We start from the raw sequence: 24,732 nt of genomic DNA on the forward strand, positions 1-24,732 counted from the left end.
GTCTAATTATCACTATAATTAAGGGAAGTTAGGGCCAGACGCAATGTCTCATGCCTGTAATCCCAGCACTTAGGGAGGCCGAGGCAGGTGGATCACAAGATCAATAAATCGAGATCATCCTGGCTAATATGGTGAAATCCCGTCTCTACTAAAAATACAAAAAATTAGCCAGGCATAGTGGTGGGTGCCAGCTACTTGGGAGCTCGGGAGACTGAGGCAGGAGAATGGTGTGAACCCGGGAGGCAGAACTTGCAGTGAGCCAAGATCGCACTACTGCACTCCAGCCTGGGCGACAGAGGGAGATCCCATCTCAAAAAAAAAAAAGAAAAAAGAAAAAAAAAAAAGAAAAGAAAAAAGAAGAAGTTATTCCATTTACTCAAAAATTGTCAGGACCAGATTATGGATTGCTTCAAGTTAGGAGTTACCAATCTCAGGTCAAGAATGGCCAAGTTTTTAGACCACAGTTTTCCACAAGGGAAAACTTGTAGTCCAACAAGCAAGCTGTGTTTTGCTTTATGTACTTACTACTCATAATGGACAGGAACTGTAAATAATGTGGTTTTGTTTACAATGTAGAACTTAATGTTCAGATGTTCAAGCCATGTGGAAAGTCACAGTTTCAGTAATAGAAGTCAAAATCAGAGTTGTTTGGTCAAATTGAGTGGGGAAAGCAGATTACATGAGAGCTAGAAAAGGCAATGGTTTTCACTCAGTACTAAAGCTGGCAGATTACTAATGATCCTACAGCAAGGACTGCCTACCTTATTATTTAAGCAGTCATAGTAAGTGATTGGATAAGAACTATTAGGTTGGTGCACAAGTAATGGCAAAACTGCAATTACTTGTGCACCAACCTACTGACTGTCTTGCTTTATTCCTTTCATTAAAGCAGAGATTTCTGGGTGGAGAGGATTGTCCTGTAAGTCCACTTTATCTGAAGATCTTCAGAGTTAAAGCAGATCATTTGGCATTCTCCTCAAATTTCTAGCTTCTACATTATCACATTCTTAGGAGGCACAAGCAAGAATGCACTGTCCGATCAGTAACAATAATAATATCGTCCCTCTGAGCGAAATAATAGACACTGGAAACTCTAAAAGGTGGAAGGGTGAGCGGAATATGAGGGTTAAAAAATAGCTATTGTGTACAATGTTCATTATTCAGGTAAAAGCCCAGATTTCACCACTATGCAGGTATCCATGCAACAAAACTGCGCTTGTAACCCCTAACTCTATTTTGAAAAATATCCTGTGAGCTCTTTTCTTATATGGGTCAGATTGTAAATCTTCAAAGTTTATCTCTTCTATGAACTTGTGACACTTATTTTAATGAAAAAAATAATATTTGGAAATTGTCAGCACTTTGATCTTAGATCATATTTTAAAAACTATTTATAATAGAATTATTAAAGAGCATGGACATATGAGAAAACATTTGATCAGGAGATTGATAACTATCGTAAACAACATGAGTCAAATGAGTTCTAAGTTTTCTTTGAGTCTAGTATCTTAAGATTTTAAGATTTAGGGCTTGTTTTCTTTATAGTCTCGTCCTTGTTAGGAAACTATATTTGCCAGTTTATGCACACCTTACCAAATGTAGGATCAAACGAGATGTTTGGTCTTCTCCTCTGTTTTCCACGTCTATTATTGACAAGACAACTCAATCAGGAGAAACAAAGCACCTTTGTTTCCAGCTGAGCTATTTTCTTTTTGATTACTTTGGTCCCGCAGAGCTAAAACAAATCTTCCCTGCTTCCTATCAATTGTTTTGCTTTCTTTGTATTTGCTTCATTACATTCTTGAATTGATTTCTTTTGTCTGTTGGGTACATTCAGCTCTCATCTTTTATTCCTCATAAATATTTAAGTGTGTAACAACTATAAAAGGAAGAAGATAATTTATACCTATTTTCTATGTTTCAGAGTTTACCACCAGTTGTTCTCCAGCAGCATCAAACAGTCAAATAATCCACTTTGACTTCTAGGTTAGTATTGATAGTATTCAGAAAAATGGTGGTCCTTCTGAAGGTCTCTTGTTTCAGCTGAACAGTGAATCATGACTTAGTTTTCACTGCTCGTTTGACTTTTTGTTGACCACAAGGAAAGGGTGAATGTATTCTATTTGTTTAAGCTGAAATTCGAACTCTAACGAAGAAAATATATGTTCAGATTCTGAATCAAACCAGTGACTCATTCTAGCCCAGTGTTTCATCTTTAACATAAAAGTATTCTACAGTGAAGGCTTAAATTTTCCTTATGACTTCATCAGAAATGGTCAGGAATTAACCCAAATATCAACATTTGAGCAGATTTTTGATAAATACTAAATATTAATTCATTGTACTAATACAGCAACTGGTGTTCTATTAGAGAACTCAGTATTATTTAAAGTTAAGATTATGAGCTCTGGTGCCAGATCACACGAGTCTAAATATGTGCTCTGCCTCTTACTGGTTTTGGATTTTGAGTAGCTTGCTTAAATTATCTCAGTGTATTGATTTCTAAAAAAAATCTATCTGATGAATTGATGACAGTCATCTTTAGGAGTGACCTGAAATGAAGAGAATACTCACTGCTGATCACTTTATTATTTGAGCATAATTCCTGTTCTAAATGCAATACATGGTGTGAAGCAGAAGTGACGTTTTGATGTGGGATTTGTAAATATGTACCGTGCCTAAAAAAAAAAAAAAAAAGAAAACCTACCTCACAAGATTAAGTGATATAACACATATAAAGTATTTAGAATATTAGAATAGTTTCTAACACATGCTAAGTACACAAAAAATTAGGTATTAAGTTGTGAATTGAAAAATATGCTAAGTATGTGTGATGGTTACTATTGACTGTCAGATTGATTGGATTGAAGGATGTGAAGTATTGTTCCTGGGTTGTCTGTGAGGGTGTTGCCAAAGGAGATTAACATTTGAGTCAGTAGGCTGGGAAAGGCAGACCCACTTTCAATCTGGGTGGGCACAATCTAATCAGTGCCAGTGTGGCCAAAATAAAAGCAGGCAGAAGAACATAGAAAGACTAGACTGGCTTAGTCTTCCAGCCTACATGTTTCTCCCATGCTGATGCTTCCTGACTTTGAACATCAGACTCCAAGTTCTTCAGCTTTGAGATTCTTGGATCTTCAGCCACACACTGAAGGCTGCATTTTCAGCTTCCCTGCTTTTAGGGTTTTGGGACTCAGACTGAATTCTTTGCTCCTCAGCTTTCAGATGGCCTATTGTGGAACCTCACCTTGTGATTGTGCAAGTCAATAATCCTTAATAAACTCCCTTTTATATATACATCTATCCTATTAGTTCTGTCGCTCTAGAGAACCCTTACTAATAGTGTGCGTAAGAAATTAAACATTCCTTCAAACATGAGTCTACTGTCCAGAATTAAGAATCTACAGAGGGAAGATAAGCTTGTTTGAACCATTACATGTAGCATCAACGTGGTCGGCAGTCTTAGCTTATTATTATTACCCCTACCTTATCTTACTCAGAAGGTTGTATTTTTTCCTCTCCCCTCTCAAAAGTGCAATTAACGTGGATTTTATTCAAATTTAGTTGGGAAGACAAAGCAGCTTAAACTTCTCAATTAGCCAGTATTCCTCCCTTAGTACCTGTCAAGTCTTTAATATTGATTCCCTTTTCTATGAACAGTCCTCATCATCCTCTCTCCCTGTAATATTCTAGATGAGAAAGAGTAAGATTTCGTTCTTACTCTACAGGCATGCTCAGAAAATCAAAACGTGTTCAATTAGTTAGCTGTTCTCTTTTCTTCCACAAGTTAGACATATAACAGCCTCAGTTTAACAAATTACATTACAACAAGGAAACAACTGATGTGGAAGAAAGAAATAAAGTGCTGTATGACTTCAGAGGTGGAATAATTTATTTCTGTTTGGAGATGTTGTGGGAGGGTTCATGGAGTACATTACATGTGTATAGTAAAAGACTAACTCAGCAAGCCTGAATTCTTTGAAATCTTCATATTCCAAAGAAAGGTCTGACCCTTAACTGGATCTAGAAGATAAGCCCTTAGAATATCTTCTCTTTGTTTAGCTGGGGCTTTGGGCTAAGCCAGATTATTAGCCAGGTTTATGGTAACAATGTGATGTATGGTGAAGACATTGGACCATACAGTACCATATCAGTTTGGAATCTGGAAAGGCTGAAGATTATGTAAATAAGTCAGCCATGTGGGCACACCATGTCTACATGCACCCTCTCTCCCACCCCACAATAAAACATTGGACACGAAGACTTGGATAAGCTTCCCTGGTTGGCAATACTGCAAATATGTTATCACACATTATTGCTGAGAGAATTCAGTGTGATTCATACTACTCCCCTTGGAAAGAACAGCCAGAAACAAATAGCAAGTCTCTCTTGGACTCTATCCATTATACCCTTTTCCTTTCCTGATTTTATGCTATACCCATTCATTGTCATAAACCATAAATACAAGTATAACAGCTTTTCTGAGTTCTGTGAGTTTCTTTAGGGGACCTCTAAACCTGAGAGTGTTACTGGGGAACACTAAGAACAATATTTCGTTTGTACTTTCAGTTAGATTTTGAAAAATGAATACACTTTTGAAAACATGTAAATGAGTGCACAGATGATGGAAATAGACAATAACAGGAACACAGGTTGCTTGAGATAGAAAAAACTAGAAGAATGTGAAAAAAGAGGAACACTACACCATATAGTGAGATCAATGAACAGTTCGGCCAAACGCTTCATTAAATGTTCTTTAAAAACAAGTCTATTACCTCAAGAAGCTTAGACAGTGGTGAAAAGATAAGATTCAACTAAATGAATAAATCAAGAATAATATGAGGCAAAGGATAAACACCAAATGGTCTGGGCTAAATAAGTTGGGAGGAAGGACTGTTGTGTGAAACAATATAATGTGAAAGAACTCTATGAAAGTCTCCAGTGGCCTAGATATATGCAGATGGGCTACAGCCGGTAGTTGTGAGAATAGTGTTCCCAACCCCTATTTTAATGTGTAATAAAAATGAATTATAACATTACTAATTCAAGTGAATAAAATGCACAAAAATGTCTTTAGTGACTGTTTTCTCTGATATCACTATTTGAATTTAAAAGGTTAATTTGTAAAATAAATCAATTTTCATTATTAATGAACTCTGAATTTGCAAATTCGTCTAATTACCAAAATTTATTGGCAACTCCAAAGTCAATACTCACAGTACTTTCAAGGTTTTTTGCAGACATGTGCAGAGCACTGAAAAATGTGTGTTACCTGATGCACACAGTCCCACATGAGGTTGAATGTAGTGATGCTTTGCCTTCTGGTTTTGCTTTCATACTGCAAACAATGTAATTTTCATAGTCTATTTAATATCATTTTTTTCATTTTAATTCTCTTTTTTTTTGGTGATTCTGCTGTTTAAGATGACCTGCAACTGTAGTGCTAAGGTGCTGTCTGGTATTACTAAGTGAAAGAAGGCTGTAATATTGGTTTTGGAGAAAATATGGTATTGAATAAACTTCATTTAATCATGAGTGATAGTGCTGTTGTCCATTTTCAAGCAGAGTAAACAGGTAACCCACAGAGTGGGAGAAAATATTCACAATCTATACATCTGACAAAGGACTAATATCCAGAATCTACAACAAACTCAAACAAATTGGCAAGAAAAAACAATTCCATCAAAAGTGGGCAAAGAACAAGAATAGACAAGTCTTAAAAGAAGATATACAAATGGCCAACAAACATATTAAAACATGCTCAACATCACCAATTATCAGAGAAATACAAATGAAAACCACAATGTGATACCACCTTACTCCTGCAAGAATGGCCATAATTAAAAAAAAAATCAATAAATAATAGATATTGGCGTGGATGCAAGGAACAGGGAACACTTCTACACTGCTGGTGGGAATGTAAACTGCTGCAACCACTATGGAAAATCATGTGGAGATCCCTTAAAAAACTCAAAGTAAGAACACCATTTGATCCAGCAATCCCACTATTACGTATCTACCCAGAGGAAAAGAAGTCATTATACGAAAAAAAATAATTTCACACTCATGTTATAGCTGCACAATTCGCAAATGCAAAAATGTGGAACCAACCCAAATGTCCATCAATCAATAAGTAGATACAGAAACTGTGACATGTATACACACACACACACACACACACAAACACACACACATATATATGAATACTACTCAGCCATAAAAAGGAATTAATGGCATTCCGCAGCAACCTGGATGAGATTGAAGACTATTATTCTAAGTGAATGGAAAACCATACTTTGTGTATTCCCACTCATAAGTGGGAGCTAAGCTATGAGGATGCAAAGGCATAAGTATGACACAATAGATTTTCTGGACTCAGTGGGCAGGGATGGGAAGGGGGTGAGGGATAAAAGATTACAAATTGGATGCAGTGAATACTGCTCGTGTGATGGGTGCACCAAAATCTCACAAATCACCACTAAAGAACTTACTCATTTAACCAAACACCACCTGTTCCCCAATAACCTATGGAAATTCACAAAATAAATAAATAAATAAATAAATAAATAAATAGACAACAGGAGTACTATGAAAAAAATATTAAATAAGTTATCTTTAAACAGAAACCACGTAATACATAATATGCATTTATCAGTTGACAAAAATGTTATTTCAAGAGCCTCACGGGTATCTAACTCTGTATTTACATGGAAGCAATGGTTCAGTATTTGTTAATTGTGTTTGTGGTGACTTCATAAAGCATAATTACTACGAATAACAATAAATGACTATAGTTAAAATATTGTCTTAGCAAAAGATTTTAAAGTAAACACAGGGGCTATATTGCATCTTAACTCATGTCATGTCTTTTGTTTATACTATACAGAAATATAGGGATATGGAAAAGATCTTTTACAAATAAGTAAACATTTTTGCATTACAATTTACTGAAATATTCTTTACTTAAAGAAAATTTAGTTGCAACTTGAAAGCAACAAGGAAATGAGAGAAAATTATCTGTCCATGAAGAAATTATCTATAGAGATTAGTTGTGGCAAATTAAATAAGATGAGTAAGTCACATGGTAATTCTGAACTAGAGGTTGACTGTTAAGCTAGAGCTTTCTACCATTAATGGGAAGTCACAATACTTTGTAAGTACTATAGAAATATTTGTAGGTACTGTATTTGTAAGTATGATAGAAATAGGAACTTCCTTACTTATAGTCTTTTTTTTCTTTCTTCATTTAATTGAGCTTATTCTGTGTCTATGGAATTATATATTTCACTTTATTCAAAGTTGATCAATAATAATAAACTTCAAAACCTAAGCAGTCATGAAGGTAACCTAGAAGAGACAGGGACTACTGTCTTACCCTACAGCTATAGAGACTAGTCAACTGAAAAACATTTACTCAGACTTAAGGAAGCAGTATAGCAGGGTGGTTAAGAGGACAAACTCTGAAGTCAGAATTCCTCCACTAAATCTTGACAGTTACTAGCTATATGGCGGTAAGAAAGCTGTTAATACTTTCTATGTCTTAATTTCCTTTTTCAATTGATCTATTAGTAATATTTATTTTTGTGCAATTGTAAAACTTAAATTATATGTAAAGCGCTCAAAATAGTGTCTTATTTATAGCAAATATTCAGTATATTATCAATTATTACTATATACTCAGCTTCAGCCGACTATTTCTCAATGGCATGCAAGATCAACAGATTTCTTTAAATAATCAGGAATTATTTTTATAAGTTTTTTCTTTCTTTCTTTCTTTTTTTTTTTTTTTTTTTTTGAGCAGAGTCTGGCTCTGTCACCCAGGCTGGAGTGCAGTGGCGCGATCTCTGCTCACGGCAAGCTCCGCCTCTGCTTCCCGGCTTCATGCCATTCTCCTGCCTCAGCCTCCCCAGTAGCTGGGACTACAGGCGCCCGCCCCTACGCCCGACTAATTTTTTGTATTTTGTTTAGTAGAGACGGGGTTTCACCGTGTTAGCCAGGATGGTCTCTATCTCCTGACCTCATGATCCGCCCGCCTCGGCCTCCCAAAGTGTACAGGCCTGAGCCACCGCGCCCAGCACAATTTTCAATATTTGAAAACATTGTGTAACCAATTATAATATATGGATCAGTTGGTCCACAAGCTAGTAGTTAGCAACTTTTTCATAGCTAAGTAGAAGATTCTTTCCAAATCAGTAACATTAGGCCTCTACTTAATTGTCTAGAATTTCACTTTGAGGATGAATGTATGGAGAAGAAGATGTTTAATTATAATCATTTTTTTGTGTTTATTTAATAGAAATAATAAAATAAGTAGGAATTACTAGGAAGGTTCACTATCTGAAAGCCCCCCAATTTTTCTTTCCTGTGAACCAAGTCTAAAGACATTTTAATTTATCTAAATAGTATGAGAAAGAAGCAACAACTCTGTAATATCCTTCTCCTTAAGGACATCATTCATATTAATTATCATTTTAAATAAGTTAACATGCATTATTCTTTCTGGATAAAAGAAAATATTAGCAGATAGAAAACGAAAGAATATCAAGTTACACTTTTTATTACTTTGACAAATTTTATTCATTGGATCAATAAAACAAACTTTTAAAGGTAACTTTTTAAAAGATATATTTAAAATTTAGTCTGAAATCCAAATCAAATGTTGTACAAAGTAAAATATTGTTTTAAAATCATTTTTAAATTGTGATAAAACAAGAAAGAGTATTATAATTAATTCACTCTAATTTTTCTAAAGCATCATTTATGTATGAGGAATATTACATCAACTCTTTAGTATAAAGAAATCTCTGTATCCGTATCTCCAAGATTAACATTCTGGTATGCCCCTGAAACTTCTATATGTCTAACATTTCTGCTTATCTAGGCACCAAGACCCTTGCCCAAGCTACAAATTAAACTATTCTTTTTCAGATGTAGGGGTCAAACACAAAAGAAGCAAATACTTTTTTACTTTTTATTTTAGAAATTATGACTATTTAACTGGAGTAGAATTTCTAAAATTTTCTATTTACTATGATTGTAATTTCTAAAATGTTCATGTAATAAACAATATTTAATAAATAATTAGTCTTCAGAATTTCCCAAGAGAATGGAGAAAGTATAAAGAAGGATAAAGGGGGAATATGAAGCAAAACCTATTAAAGGCCCATTCATATTCCCTAATAAAGAGGGAAGGTGATATTAATTTGGGAAAATATTTTGTCACACATACAGGGAGAGACAGAGAGAAAGGGAGAAAGAATTATTATGGCCAATAGCCAGTGCAAGAAATAAACTTTAGGCACTAGAAAATTTCATCAAGCCGTAAGAATAAAAAGTGTTACTGTTTTAATTTCCAAAGTACAGAAACTGAGAGTGGCCTCCCACACTGAAGAAAGTATACTCCTAGACAAATGGTAATCTTATGAGTGTTTCTTTCATAATTGTGGTAATTCATATTTCACACCAAAGATCTCATTTATGTTAAAAGATATTTTAAAGTGACAATTTCTTTTTGTTCTTAGTAAAAATAATGTTAGTTACAGAAATATAAACTAGAGTTTAAAAGTTCTTTTTTTCCTAGAGAATCAAGCAGATGACCAGTACCTTACAAGAGATTAGTAACTGTAACTAACGGATTAGTAACAGATTAGTAACTGTTTGCATAAGCAAACCTCCTGATGTAGTTTGGCTGTGTCCCCTCCCAAATATCATCTTGAATTCCCATGTGTTGTGGGAGGGACCCAGTGGGAGGTAATTGAATCACAGAGGTAGGTCTTTCCCATGCTGTTCTCATCAAGGTGAGCGAGTATCATGAGATCTGATGGTTTTGTAAGGGGCAGTTTCCCTGCACAAGCTTTTATTTGCTTGCTACCATCCATGTAAGACATGACTGGCTCCTCCTTGCCTTCTGCCATGATTGTGAGACCCCCCTAGTCACGTAGAACTGTAAGTCTATTAAACCCTTTTTCCTGTATAAATTACCCAGTTTCCAGTTTGCCTTTATCAGCAGCCTGAAAACAGACTAATATACCTTCTTTTTTCAAGAACTGGTCTAAGACCAGTCATCTCCAACCTGACAAATCCTCCAGTTCTGGGGGTTGGAACAAAGCTATTCCCAGGGACATAAAGAGATTGGAAAAAAAAAAAAAATTCTTAACTTTTTTTTGAAAAGATGACCAAAGGCAAAGTTTACCCAAGTATGCCATTCAGATAAGGATTTCTCAATTCTTCTGTCCTTTAGGTTTTCTCCAATATGGACTCATCTTTCTTTTGACTTTTTCTTAAAGTCTCAAGGCATAAAGTGATAAGAACGGACAGGAAGGCTAGTAAGAAGGTATTTTTTCACTGAGAACAGTTTTTAAATAAGATTAGTTGAAGTATTCCTAAAGGTTTCTGTTTCCTACAAAGCAAAATATAGTTTGAGCTAGAAAATTTAAAAAAAAAAAATGAATTTGAGTTCAGACTGAATGAGGACTACCTCACTGTCATATTTAAACAGATGTCTAAGAAAGACCTCAGCACTAAAGAAGTGACTCCCAAGCATGAGGATTAAGTCACCTCAGAGGACTATGCTTTTCTCAGTTGAGGACTTCAGCCATAGTAGCAAGGGTGTTTGTATTGGATATCAATGACATCTCCAGGTTTGTCAACAAGCAAAATCTCAAAATCCAGATAAACCAATCAACAAACCAAACAACAGCAACAACAATGTTGAATAAGTAAAGTTAAATTTATTACTCCTACTGCAGTACAAGAAAATCACCTTGATTTTGTTTTCTTAGTAGTGTTATACAGAAGTGAAACACCAAAGAAAATCATTTGTAAGATATTGGAACCTGGGCTTTGTGATTTTAAACAAAGTTTTGCAAGACAGAGAGTTGGTTGAAATTTTAGTTTATAACATAAAAGTTTTAGATTACTTGCCATAGTAAGCAAGGGTCTTGAAGCAATTATTGACAAGCAACCAATTTGTCCTATTAAATAAGCTATTTCAGTTGGTCACAGTCTCATCTTTTAGAAGCAAGTATTTTCTCAATCAAATAGCTTAGTTGACTTTGCTTATTCTCAATATTAGTTAACCTATTAATTGGAAAGTATTCCCTGCTCCAATATTGTCCGACATAGAGACAGGAAATTATGTTGGCTTCAGTTTTCAAATTGTACAGTTAGTAAGGGTAAACTTTGATTTTAGTCTCAGAATTTTTTCCCAAAAAGTGCTTAAAGGATTAAATATTTTTTCCCAAAGACTAAAGTATTACATTAATTTTCTGAATTCTAGGACAGTTTTTACATTTGTTTCTGCATTATTCAATAATTTTTATGGTAAATTATGTAATCAAAACTCACTCTATTGAGCCATTCACTCAGTGTGGACAAATAATGTGGATATAAAAAAAGAATACATGTGCAATATAAATATTTGGTCAAGAAATATACACTCATCATTTCTTGAAAAAAATAAAATTCTAAAATATGATGAATATGCAAGTGACAAGAAGGAATAAGAATCACTTGCCCCACTGGATATTGAAATGGCTGTTAGATATTGTATCAAGGTTGTTTTATTTTTCAGTCTGAGAAGTCTAAGAAGCGGAACTGAATTAGGTAAATAAACATCCACTCTCCAAAACACTCTTTTTCCAAGTGTTAGCCTATTTTTCTGTGATTTTCTGCCAAGCTATTCATGCTTTTATATGCAATGCTCACAGCAAAGCATTCTTGTATACATTCCTTTTTATAAAAAAGCTTTCACCTGCCACTTGGAAAACACTTGATGTTTATGTGCAGAATAGTGATCGATAGTCTTATTGCACCTGCAAGTTTGTAACTCACTTCAGAGTTTTCTGCTGATGTTGTAGATAACAAGAACATCTCTTGAGTACTTTACAACTTGTAAAGTTGTAAAAAAAAATCCTGAGGTTAAATTTAGAGAATGAGTATTTACTTTATATAAATGTATTTGTTTCCCTAAATGTGAGGATTAAAAAGCTGTATGGATACATAAAATTTATTATCTAAGTATTTAAATAATTGTACTAAAAGAAAGGAGAGAAGTTTCTAATGTAAATTTTGGGTGTCATATTTCGGTGACTTGAAAAGAGAGGAATTACATTATTTTTTCCTCAGCATGGCAGATTGGAAACACTGTGAGTATGCCTCTCCCACTTGGCAAGACAAAATAACATGTAGGGGCTCATGCTGTGAACTCATTTTTCAAGAAGCAACACAGGAACTTAATGGGAAAACTGAAAGAAACCACAGTCCTTTTGAAGGAAGTGGCAGGCTGCAGCATACACTGTGAGACAAGTGGAATACTGTAAGTCCCCAGATCGTAAGAGGAGGAGAAACTGCCTCTGGGATATGCACTCCCACTGGGGAATTTGGCAATCCAGGCCAACAGGGAAGGCCTTAACCCTACCCAGCATTGGAACCGATTTAATGAGCAGTAGGGAGTGTATGAGAAGGAACAACATCGGGCCATGCTTTGCTCTCCCAGACTCCAGCAAGGATGGAAAGTAGCCAGCCATTCCTGATCCTACCTCACAGGGGACCTCATGGAAGGCGGTTAACTCAGGAAGTGGCCACAGGTTGAGAGAAGCTCACAACTGAGATGCGTGATATAATCTCAAGCAAGGACAAACTCACTTAGCCAGAACCAAGCGATGAGTGGGAAGTATGTTGTAGCCACAGACACAGGAGCTGGATGCCCTGCTTTGTGAGGGGACCACAAAGGCCATGGCCTCAAAGCCACAGTTTCTGTCTCAGTGAGAAAGGAATATGGCCTGGGTCAGTATTAAGTTCTGGGCACAGACTGCCTTGAAACCTAGCTGGCTGTTGCTAGTGGAACACTGTGTGTGTGAGACGTGCCTTGCCAAGTGCATGGAAGCTGGATGGAGCTTACTGCCACCTGCTACTCTCCACTCCCCATATGGACTCTTCTATACATAAGGGGCAGCTGCACTCCTTCCTGTGGCTAGAAGACTGCCCTTTGATTCCCACTGGGGCTGCTGCTTGTACCAGCACATGGGCATTCAGAGCATGAACTTGCCTGACTCAGCCCCAGCTGACTTTGCCCCTTCACTCGTCCTGGTAGCTTACTTAATACGAAGGACAGAAACTTTGGGGAGTTCTATAGCCCTGTCCATTGCCTGAGAGAGCAGAGTACCTCCCTGAGGTAGCTTAAGGCGACACAAATCTTCCTGCTACTACCACAGTTGGTGTTCTTTTGCAAGGGCCATTTCTTGTCTGGGGACTGGCTGACACAGTCCATTGCAGCATCCACAGGCACAATAACAAAATGCCAAGGAAGGAGAAAATTTGTGTGTGACCTCAGCTATCATCATTGCCTGCATCACGCTGGCTAACCAGGAGGTCCAGAGTCTGTCTACATGACCGGTTCTTAACTACTACAACTGGCATTGGATAAAGTCTACACACTAAGTCTATTTATACCCAAAGAATCTCAGAGTCTATGTCACTCCCTTGCCATCAGAGCTGGTGCTGGTATCTTCTGCTGTGAGACTTGAGTACAGGTCACATATATCCTCAAGAGTTGACAAAGTAAATGTGTTGTGTGTGTGTGGGTAAATAAAAAATATATATACTGTATATGTATATAAGTGTATTAAATATAATGTATGCATATTATATACATATGCATTACATATATTCAACATGTATTCTTATATATACATATATAAATAATATATATATGAATATATAGGAATACTAATCAGCCATAAGAAAGAACAAAATAATCTCTTTTTAAAATCTTTTGCAGCAACCTGGATGTAGCTGGAGGCCATTATTTTAAACGAAGTTACTCAGGAATGGAAACCCACATTCTGCATGTTCTCACGTTCTCACTTACATAAGTAGGAGATAAACTGGGTACACCAAGGCATACAGAGTAATATAATGGACACTGGAGACTGAGAAGGAGGAGAGTGAGAGGGAGATGAGGGGTAAGAAACTACGCATTGGGTACAACGTACACTACTCAGATGACCAGTTCAGTAAAATCTCAGACTTCACCACTATACAATTCATCCTTGTAACCAATAATCACTTATACCCCTAAAGCTATTGAAATAAAAGAAAGAAATTAATAATTACAAAGATAATTATCTTTTAAATTCTTTAAAATATATTTGTCAATAGTTTTGCAGTTTCAAATGATGGAAACGTAGTCCCAAAGTGAGAATTGTTTTGCTCTCATCTCTGGGAAGAATGGTGATGTCATTAGAACCCATGGACCAGTCAATACATAGATTTGATTCTGTGAGGGCTCAACACTCCAACCTCAGCTTTGCAATTATCTTTGTATTCACTTCACTTTATTGCTCTGCAAGCAGTGAGCAGTTTCATCTACGTAGTGGGAAATACAACTATCAAGAGCTCTTGAGCTTCATACTTCTCAGTTTCTACTACCATTAACTCTCTTTATTTTCAGTTAGAAAAAAATATCATTCAGGTTCATCGGGTTTAATCTTCCCATGGCCACAGTTAGAGCCACATAATACACTTGCAGTTCTCATTGGGGAAATACAGATGTAAGTGGGAGGAGGGCAATATGGGGAGAAAAGACAAATGCTGACTGAAAAATATCTGAGATGTTTTTTAAAATCTTCTCTGAAAAACATAAAAACGCTATATGAGTTATATAGCCTTGGTTAAATAACAGAAAAGTTGACTCAAACTGTTAAGCAATGTAGATACAGAGATAGATAGAGATACAAAATACATGAAAAGCCTAGAGGTGTATTTGACGTGATTCAACAACTCAATAATGTCACCAATAGCTCAGTTACTTTATGTCTCTTGGCCTTGACTCTGCAATATGAACTTTAGCAAAGGGGGCTGTGCTTGTAGTTGTAAGATGATTACCATGAGCTTCTGGACATGGGTATCTTTGTACCAGTATTCTCTCCCAAAGTTCTAATACTTGTATTTATTGAAATATCTTAGACTCATGTCTATACTGTAGCCACCCTTGTCCAGGGCAGTGGAATATTCTGATTATTTATGTCCTCCTCTACTTTTGGAGCTGGGAATGGATACAAATTGATAAGTAACATAACTTGAGGGCTCTTGAGAAGCAGGAAGTGCAGAAATGCTTGCTAGAATGTAACCTAGACTACCTGCCATACATCCATCTCTGTATCATTATTTTTAAGTTATTTTATTGGAATGTTATTTAAATGGAAGTTAATAAAATTTAAATAAAGCCAACATTGCTAGAGCTCATATATGTAATTTACTCCTCCTTCCAGGGAAGCCAAACAATAATAAAATACTGGTTGTTGATCACCAGCTTGGTATTTTCATGATAACTTTTATGATTGAGTTAGAAATCACAGTTTAGATTTTAGACTAAATTATTCCTATTCCCTCTTTCCCATTCTGTATGTTTGTAAAGGAATAATTGGGTGTACCTATGGAGAAAGAATGAGAGAAATAAGACCAGATCCCTAGAGAGAATATAACTCAACTTATCCAGTTCACTAAAGGGATTGGGACAGCCAGCCTGCCTTAAATACTTGCAGCATGTAAAAGTGGAGCCAGAAAGAGACAGAATGTACTTTGAAAGAGTGCTGACTTACAGCATAGTGACTTGTTCATACATGTTGATTTGCTCTTCTACCTTAGGGAATACTTCAAGAGAGAATGAAGAGAATGACAAAATCTCTTGTCCCTTATTCCCCTGAATGAAATAAGGCAGAAAAATTATGGATTAAACTTTTCAATGAAGAGACAATAATTGTGTACCTACATTTTTAAGTAACACATTTCATATCAGGTAAGAAACCTGATAATATACAGAATTATATATGTGTGCATTTGCAGATATAATTGTATATATAATAAAATTTTGTGTGTGTGTGTGTGTGTGTGTGTGTGTGTGTATTTGTATATTTTATTCTCTGGAAGTTGTGTGTGTCTACATGTATCTTAAAATTATACCTATTCAGTGACAAGGGAAATGGATGAGAGATAGAAAGATCAATGGCTGAGCTCACTGAAGTGGGCCCTTCACTGGAGTCAGAGTAGGAAGAAGGGAAATAGGCAGAAACAGATTTTTCAACCAGTTTATTTATTGTATTGATTATGTGATGATGAGAATGTGAACATTTTTGTAAGCACAGTTATTCCTAAGGCTTGGGAGTTTATTGATCCACTTGAGAGTTAAAACTTTAGCTAACAGACTGTTAACTACTCTACTTGTTTTTGTGTTTGTTTTGTTTTGTTTTGTTGTTTGTCTTTCTTAGAGGTAATCCACCAATACGACCCATTTATATGTACAATGGAATTATAGTGCTTGGCAAAGAAATAAACAGAAAAAAATATTGACCCAAGTCCTGAAATTCAACTCCTTTTCACCCCTTCTGTTCATGGTTAGATTCTATTTATTTATACATTATTTTGTAAATGGCATTGCTTATTGACAAGGGCACAGTAGAACAAAGAATCTAGCCTCTTTTAGGATACTAAGGAGTCATTGTGTTAGGACTGATCCATGAGAGTTCATGAAGGCAGATTTTTTAAATAAAAAAGTGAAATTTCCTGATCTTACTATGAACTACACTATTTCATGTTAAAGATCTCTAACAGAAATGAGGATGCAAGGACCCTCTGTCAAAAGTCCTCAGGGCACTGTGTGGCCCTCCTAGGTTTTGCCATTTGCCCAGTTTAAGTGTTAGAGCCAAACAAATTGCAAAGACGTGACTCACAAGACTGTCTGTCAGAAAAGCATAAAGAGGCATAGGGGATTTGAGCTGCATTAAAGCCAAACTTAAACAGAAAGTCTGTGGCAGATGTGACAATAATTATGTGAAGACAGTTATCAAACAGCATCGCTATTTCCCCATTTTTCCCTTTACCTCACCATACTCCTTTCTGGATTCCAAGTGAGACTTCTCTAAGAACAGTATTTCTCTTGCCCTTACTATATAGCCAGGCAGTACCTCACTGGCCTATCCAGTCAGTCACTAGCTTTGTTTTTAGTGGTAAACCTCAAGAGGTCTGTCATAAAACCTGTCTTCATTATCCAGGTGCTACTTTCTCAGGGAACTGACTGATGTATAAGATTTGACTTGTTTCACATATTTCAATGTGGAGTCCCTCACATCTAAAGCTAGCTGATATCAACCCAAAAATAAAAGTGCAATTTACATTGTAGGAAAAGGAACATTAGTTGTTCCAATGGTATTCTTTTCTTTAATAAGTGAAAAGGAAACTATGATTTTAGGAGTTTGATTTCTATTAAGATTCTACATCACATCATTTAGTTAAACAAATTCAAGGATCCCCTGTCTAATTATTTTTATCACTGTATTCATTTTATTTCACTGGCAACTATTTTAGTAAATTACTATGTAGTAATGATCCTAATTTTTACATATATTTAGAGATTATAAATCTCATTTCTTGACCATCCCTGTAAATCTGGGTCCTTGTATATTAAGAGTGTGTCAATTTGGCACCATAAAGTTATGTTTGGAGTATTATTAAATATTAATAGTCTTGTTGGAGTCTAATCTTGAAATAGAATTGAAAATGAACTCAGGCAGGACAGTTAGTATCTACTCCCTCTTCTCTGATCACTCTCAAATTCATTAATGGAAGATGGCATTGAATGGCCATATGTTTGGATAATGATACTGTGTTTCTTTTGTTTCCATTGACAGTGTTAGAATGGGTGTGTCAAACTAAAATATTTTTAAATTCAGGGGTCATTTGTAGAACTTGGTAAATCTAGCTAACTAGACGGTTTGGCGGTGTGTTTGGAAGTCTGTTATGCTGATGGTTCCCAGTGATCACATCTCTTGACATTCACAACCTAAGAATGCACCTTCCCTTGTATCTAGGCTAGGCCTGTGACTTGTTTGAACTATTCGGGTATGGGGAGAGCAATACTGTCTCAATTCTCTGCCTAAGACAAAAGACAACATGGAAGCTTTCACGTTTGCACTATGGGGAGCCCTGAACTACCATGAAAAAAATCTGGATATTCTACTGGAGATATAATTTGGAGAGAGAGTATATGGGGAAGGGAGGCCCTAAGACCATCATGGAGGCAGGAAGATGTCAGCCATTCAAGACATCCAGTGCATCTCACCCTCTAAATTGATCAATCAGCTGAAATGTGACCTTATGAAAAACTACTGGCACAGAGAGCTGAAGACATCAAATGCAAATAAAATGGTTGTCATTTGAGAGACACAGTGTTTCTGGGAGTAGGGAAAGTGGTTATTTAGAACAGATAGGAATGGTGAAAACTGAGTATCTCCCACCCCTACCCCATCCCCAGCCTTAGTCATGCAGTATACAGATTTAGATTCGGGGGTTTGGCCTGGGCAACCAGGGTCTGGGGTTTATCTAGTACTTGGAGTATGAAATGATGAGACACGTTGATTAGACAAAACAGTATCAGGACTCTTACTGAATAAAGTGTGGTTATTACTTATGGAACTATCTGTCCTAATAAGATCTCCTCCTGTAGCACATTTCATGAAGTACTTGCTACTTTCATGAAGTGGTTGCTACTTTGCCTTGAGAAGGAAGAATTATGCATGCACAGGATATTGTTAGTTCTTAAAATCTTTGCAAGAGTCAGTACTCCCTGCATTGCCACAACTTTCAGACACTGCTCTCTGAGTTCATCTTGAAAGGGACATTGCCTTTTGAGTTTCCTTAAAATTCTGCTTCCAGTTGTCTCAATTTTAAATTACTGTACCTGGTGTATATGCAGGAAGGTTATTATATGTGTGTGTCTGTGTGTGCAAATGCAAGCATGTGTGTAAATTTGGCCACAATACTTTGCAGATGCTAAAATGACTTTACAATATGGCCTTCGGCTGTATTTTTGTCTAACCATCCAGGCAAATTTTACCATTTTAATTCAAAATGAATAGATTTTGCTAAGAATATTAAGGGTTTTTCTGGAGTAGCTGTATTTTTAAAAATATCTATACATATGTCAAATACGAATACTGATTCTTATATTAAGTGTAAAACTAAGTTTTTATAAAAATAATACATAACACTAATGCTACACATGTAATGAAAACTTGTTAATTAGAAAGCTCATAAAAATACTTTATGTTTATTACATTGTTAAATTAAAAGTATGATTTTTTTTCAATGTGTAGTATATGAAAATCACCTGGAATAATTCTTGAAAATATGTAACAGTAACCCATATGTCTAGATTCTAATTACCAATATGTACCACTATAGAATTTCATTTAAACATATGTTTCAAAGCTACTTACTGGTAACTTAGTAAATGAATCAGTAAGAATAATGTAAATATTATATGAATAAATCATATTTTCTATCTTATCAGAATTCTTGTGACACTTTAGAAAGAAATCTGATTGCTATAAAATGCTAAATTTCTACTCATGATTATGTTTGCACCTCCTGCAATTGTGACTTCAGTAATGTGCTTTCACTGTATTATAAAACTTGAACTGGTTGTGGTTTTCAATTGCTGTCTTCTGTTTTACAAAATTACAAATAATTATTAGGTAATATTTATTAACTATATTTACCTCGTATGGATAGTGGCTTATTCCTATAGTGTATAGAGATATGTCTTTTCAACAACAGTATTTTTAAACTGTAATTATTAGTAACTATGTTAACCCCTTCATTAACATGGATATACACAAAATTATTTTAAAATTCTTAAGGAATAAAACTTCACTAGTAATTTGCTAGCTGTGAATTTGTTGTAACATAATGTCAAAGCAATCATACTTTAAGTATGTGTGTATTTTTTAAATTCACAGGTAGTTATTTAATAATCTGAGGTTATATGTTAAATTCATTCTCATCTCTTATTATTTATTAAATATTTATATTGATATGAAATGTTACTATTAGTATTTATGTTCTTATGAATTGGTTTTATTATGGGATGTTGAGGATGGCTGAAGTAGCAATGTTCTGATAGGAAACATCACCCTCAAGTTAGGCAGCTAGAGTAGAATTAACTAACGTCTTATTTAGGGACACCACAGAATATAGTGCTACAAGTTCTACCAATGGTGGAAGCACGTACAACAATTTGAGATGTGGACAAGAGTAATTTTCAAGATCCCGAGAGGACAACCGTATGGGAATGGCCTCCTGTCTGGAGCAGAAACTTGATAGAGAAATAGCAAATCAGCAGGGAAGGAACTTTGAAAACAAATATCCCACCCTCACTCTCTGACTAGTGTCCATCTCCTCAAAGTGACTCTTTTTATTTTAACTAAGGTCACAAGGCAAGAGAGTCCACTGATATAGTTCATAGTGGTTTGTCTGTTGGGGCACAGAGGATTATAAAGAAGGGTGGAGAGTGAATCTGGAAAGCAAAAGAAAATATCCAGTATATATTGTTAACGAAGATTTTGGAGAACCGCTGTTTTAATAAATCAGATATTTCATATAATAATTAAAATATTATGTCATTGATGTTTCATATATTATATTGTATGTGCTTTGCAAAGTTGACTTCATTGTAATGTTTAAGCATTCGTGTCTCTAAAAGTTGAATATTGGTTCCATAGCATCTTGGATACTTTCTAACTGAAGCACTATACTAAATCTTGTCACTACTTTTAAGGAGTTTCTCTCATTTTTCAAGGTCAGTTTATATTGATTTTATGTCTCAAAAGAGTTAAAACCTCTATGTACTTCAGAGTTAAGTGGAAATTTGCCAAGAGATATTATTATTCCTTTTTTGAATCACAGATAAAAGAATGACATTTAAAAAAATTACATCTGCCTCTATTTGCAGTAGGTACTCATTCATGATACTATGGAACGATGGATGAGATATAACTAGTAAATCACAAAATAATGAATCTGCGCACTCTGACAATTTGCTTTACAAGAACAAAAGTCAAATTTCTACAGTTATTTATAATATAATGTTTCATAGTTTACATTTTGTGTTCTTTATTTGAGCATTAGTAGAGGTCCTAATAATACTGACAGCTGAACTTAAAAGTATGCAAAAGCCAAGTTTATCAATAGTTTTAGAAAAGAAGAAAATGAGTAAATAGGAACTTCAAGTTTTAAGTAGGTGGATTAAAAATGTGTAGAAATAATGGGAGTCTCAGCTTCAACCAGTAGCATCAGGTAAAATTATAAATAGTTTACAAACCATCTTATACTCAAATTCATACTGCATCAGGAGAAACACACACACGTGTGTGTGTGTGTATATATATATATTCTGTGATACATGTGCAGAACATGCAGGTTTGTTATGTAGGTATTCACGTGCTATGGTGGTTGATGGGTGCACCCATCAACCCGTCATCTACATTAGGTATTTCTCCTAATGCTATCTCTCCCCTAGTCCCCTACCCCCAGATAGGCCCCGGTATGTGATGTTCCCCTCCCTGTGTCCGTGTATTCTCATTGTTCAACTCCCACTTATGAGAACATGTGGTGTTTGATTGTTCCTGTGTTAGTTTTCTGCGAATGATGGTTTCCAGCTTCATCCATGTCCCTGCAAAGTACATGAACTTATCCTTTTTTATGGCTGCATAGTATTCCATTATGTATATGTGCCACATTTTCTTTACCCAGTCTGTCATTGATGGACATTTAGGTTGGTTCCAAGGCTTTGTTATTGTGAATAGTGCTGCAATAAACATACATGTGCATGTGTCTTTACAGTAGAATGATTTATAATTCTATGAGTATATACCCAGTAATGGGATTGCTGGGTCAAATGGTATTTCTGTTTCTAATCCTTGAGGAATCACCACACTGTCTTCCACAATGGTTGAACTAATTTACCTTCCCACCAACAGTGTAAAAGCTTTCTTATTTCTGAGGAATCTACAAGGAACTTAAATTTACAAGAAAAAACAACCCCATTAAAAACTGGGCAAAGCATATGAACAGACACTTCTCAAAAGAAGACATTTATGTGGCCAACAAACATATGCAAAAAAGCTCATCATCACTGGTCATTAGAGAAATGTAAATCAAAACCACAATGAGATACCATCTCATGCCAGTTAGAATGGGGATCACTAAAAAGTCAGGAAACAATAGATGCTGGAGAGGATGCGGAGAAATAGGAATGCTTTTACACTGTTGGTGGGAGTGTAAAAAAACCTTAAATCTTAAATTTTCTTTCTTTATATAGCAAAGTGATTTCACCAAATAATGTATACATATTGATCTTTATTTTTCTACCCTTAAAATAAAGAAGTTTGCCGTAATATCCCTTCCTGCTTTAAAACATTTTATTTAAAAGTTAAAAATATTCACATTATTATTCTAAATGAGCATCATGTTTCTCTGTTAAAAAACTATAAACTAAACATATGTATTTTTAAAAAATTCTCAAATACCATGAATCTTCTTCAAACAATTATGGTAAAAAATATAAATTCAAATAGATTGTATCCAGTATGGAATCTAGCTTACAAGGCTGGGGAAGGGAAAGGTGTGCCTTTTTTCCTTTCAGCCCTGTTTTCTATTACTTGGGTTACTTATGGTCTGTTCCTTTACTGTTTATTTAAAGAATACTGCCTATTGACTACTATATTATTCTCAGTTCAACCATGATGATTCTGTGTTTTCTCTTTGAAACCCATGGTCTTCTCCAATCAGCACATCCATATCACCCAATAACTTGTTAGAGATGCAAATTCTTAGACCTCAACCAATCCTAGAACAATTGGACCAGAAATTCTGAAATCAGAGCTCATGCTATTTTGCATCACCCTAAGAATGACCTTTCTCCCTTGTCTACTTATCAAAATTTTACCCATTATTTATGATTTGTTTTGGGCATGATGCATCATAACACAAAGGTAGCTTCTTCCTCTGGAGGTGAATTTGTTTCTTATCAGTGGTCATTTTTATCCTGGCACCAAGCATAATTTCCCAAGGATAGAGCCTTCAACTAATAAATAGTAGTTCTAAAGAAAACTTTGTTATGTCTTTGAATTACTGGCAAAAACACAAAAATGTAAAAGAAGGTAACCATTCAAGCAATTGCATAAAGAGTAATAATGCTTCAAGCCCTAATACCTTATCATCAACTGGTAAGATAAAGAGGAGGTAGATCATGAAGAGCTGATTAGCCATGTTCAAGAGTTTGTACTTGGTCTGAAAGCTTTGCATAACATTTTAGTCTGGACAGAGTGTTGATTGGTTAGCGTTATGCTAGGATCACCATCACAGTGGTTTTGTGGTTGGAGACAAACTAAATGCACTTGAAAAATATGGTGGGTTTGTGTATGCAAATATAGAGGGAAGGAACTTCCTAGCAAAGAAAAAAGTATTTTGGACTTTTTCATCATCCCCTATGGTCATGGTAAAGAGTGCTGAGCAAATGATGTCTCTGACTTACATTCTAATATTTAAATTTAAGAAAGGGAAATTTACCAAAGGAAGACAGAGCTAATTTTTTTTTTTTTTTTTTTTTTTTTTTTAGAATACTGAAGAAAGAAATCTAGGAAAACCAAGATTAGCTCACAAGTCTAAATAATGCAAGAAGACAAAACTATCATGATCATCTCCAAGAAAAATATCAATGGCAGATAAGAAGAAAGAAAGAAGCAGAACATCAGAGTACACAGGGTGTAAAAACTGAGGCATTCCTCATAAATTCACCCATAATCTATGCAAATGGACCTCGCTAGCTTAAGATATGGGATCAAAACTGGGGAGAGAGGCTCTGAATTAGAACATAAACAAGGCATGTAATATACTTTGGATATTTTCCCCACCCAAATCTCTTGTTGAATTGTAATCCCCCGTGCTGGAGGTGGAGCCTAGTGGGAGGTGATTAGATCATGGGGTGGATTTCTCATGAATGGTTTAGCACCATCCCCTTGGTGCTGTCCTCACAGTAGTGAGTGACTTCTCATGATATCTCTCTGTCTAAAAGTGTGTGGCATCTCTCTCTCTCTTGCCTTTGCTTTTGCCATGTGATGTGCCTGCTACCTCTTTGTCTTCTGTAATGATTGTTAGCTTCCTGAGGCCTTCCCAGAAGCAAATGCTGCTATGCTTCCTGTATTGCCTGCAGAATCGTGAGACAATTAAACCTCTTTTCTTCATAAATTACCCTTCTCAGATATTTCTTTATAGCAATGCCAGAAGAGCCTAATACAGCATGCATGAAGAAAAACAAGTCAGATTCAAAAAACTGACACATTCATAATGAGGAAAATTTACATACAGAATTTGGAGACATCATATATTTATAAAACTGAGAAAATAATGGAATATACATTCCTTTCAGTAAGACATATCAGAACAAAAAGGCCAAAATAATAACTGCCTATTTAATTGCCCTGTTTATGAGAGAATCTTAAAAGGCAAGGACAAAGCAGTTTCTGTAACACTGGTCACTTGTTTGATAATAGGATTTAAATAGGTCTGATGATGAAATGTTGACTCAGTTAAATGTGACAACTTCAGAACTGGTAGAGAATGTTAATAGCACTATATTTATTTTTCATTTTTCATTTAGCAACAAGATGAGAAAACTGTTTTTGACACTGCATGTATCAGTAATCAGGCCCGTGAGTCAAATGTAATAGCATAATGATATGTTGAGTTATCACAGTGTCTTTGAAATGCATTTTCCATGGCAGCATGATTATCCCCAATTTATAGATAAGAGGGGCATGTACAACTGTCAGTGTAAAAAGATGGATTTTGTGACTAGGCCTCAATAGCTACTGTCTCACCATTTTGAAGCATAAT

General features: G+C 35.4%; 1 non-coding gene across 1 annotated transcript; it reads left to right on the top strand.

Moving 5' to 3' along the window:
* The first annotated feature begins 2,518 nt into the window (after positions 1 to 2,518).
* Positions 2,519 to 2,586, top strand: LOC114670252 (small nucleolar RNA SNORD2). Its single transcript, XR_003719731.1, has one exon. It is a non-coding gene; the product is annotated as a small nucleolar RNA SNORD2 (small nucleolar RNA).
* Positions 2,587 to 24,732: the final 22,146 nt, after the last annotated feature.

Source organism: Macaca mulatta, chromosome 9, assembly GCF_049350105.2.
Source record: "Macaca mulatta isolate MMU2019108-1 chromosome 9, T2T-MMU8v2.0, whole genome shotgun sequence".
NCBI lineage: Eukaryota > Metazoa > Chordata > Mammalia > Primates > Cercopithecidae > Macaca > Macaca mulatta.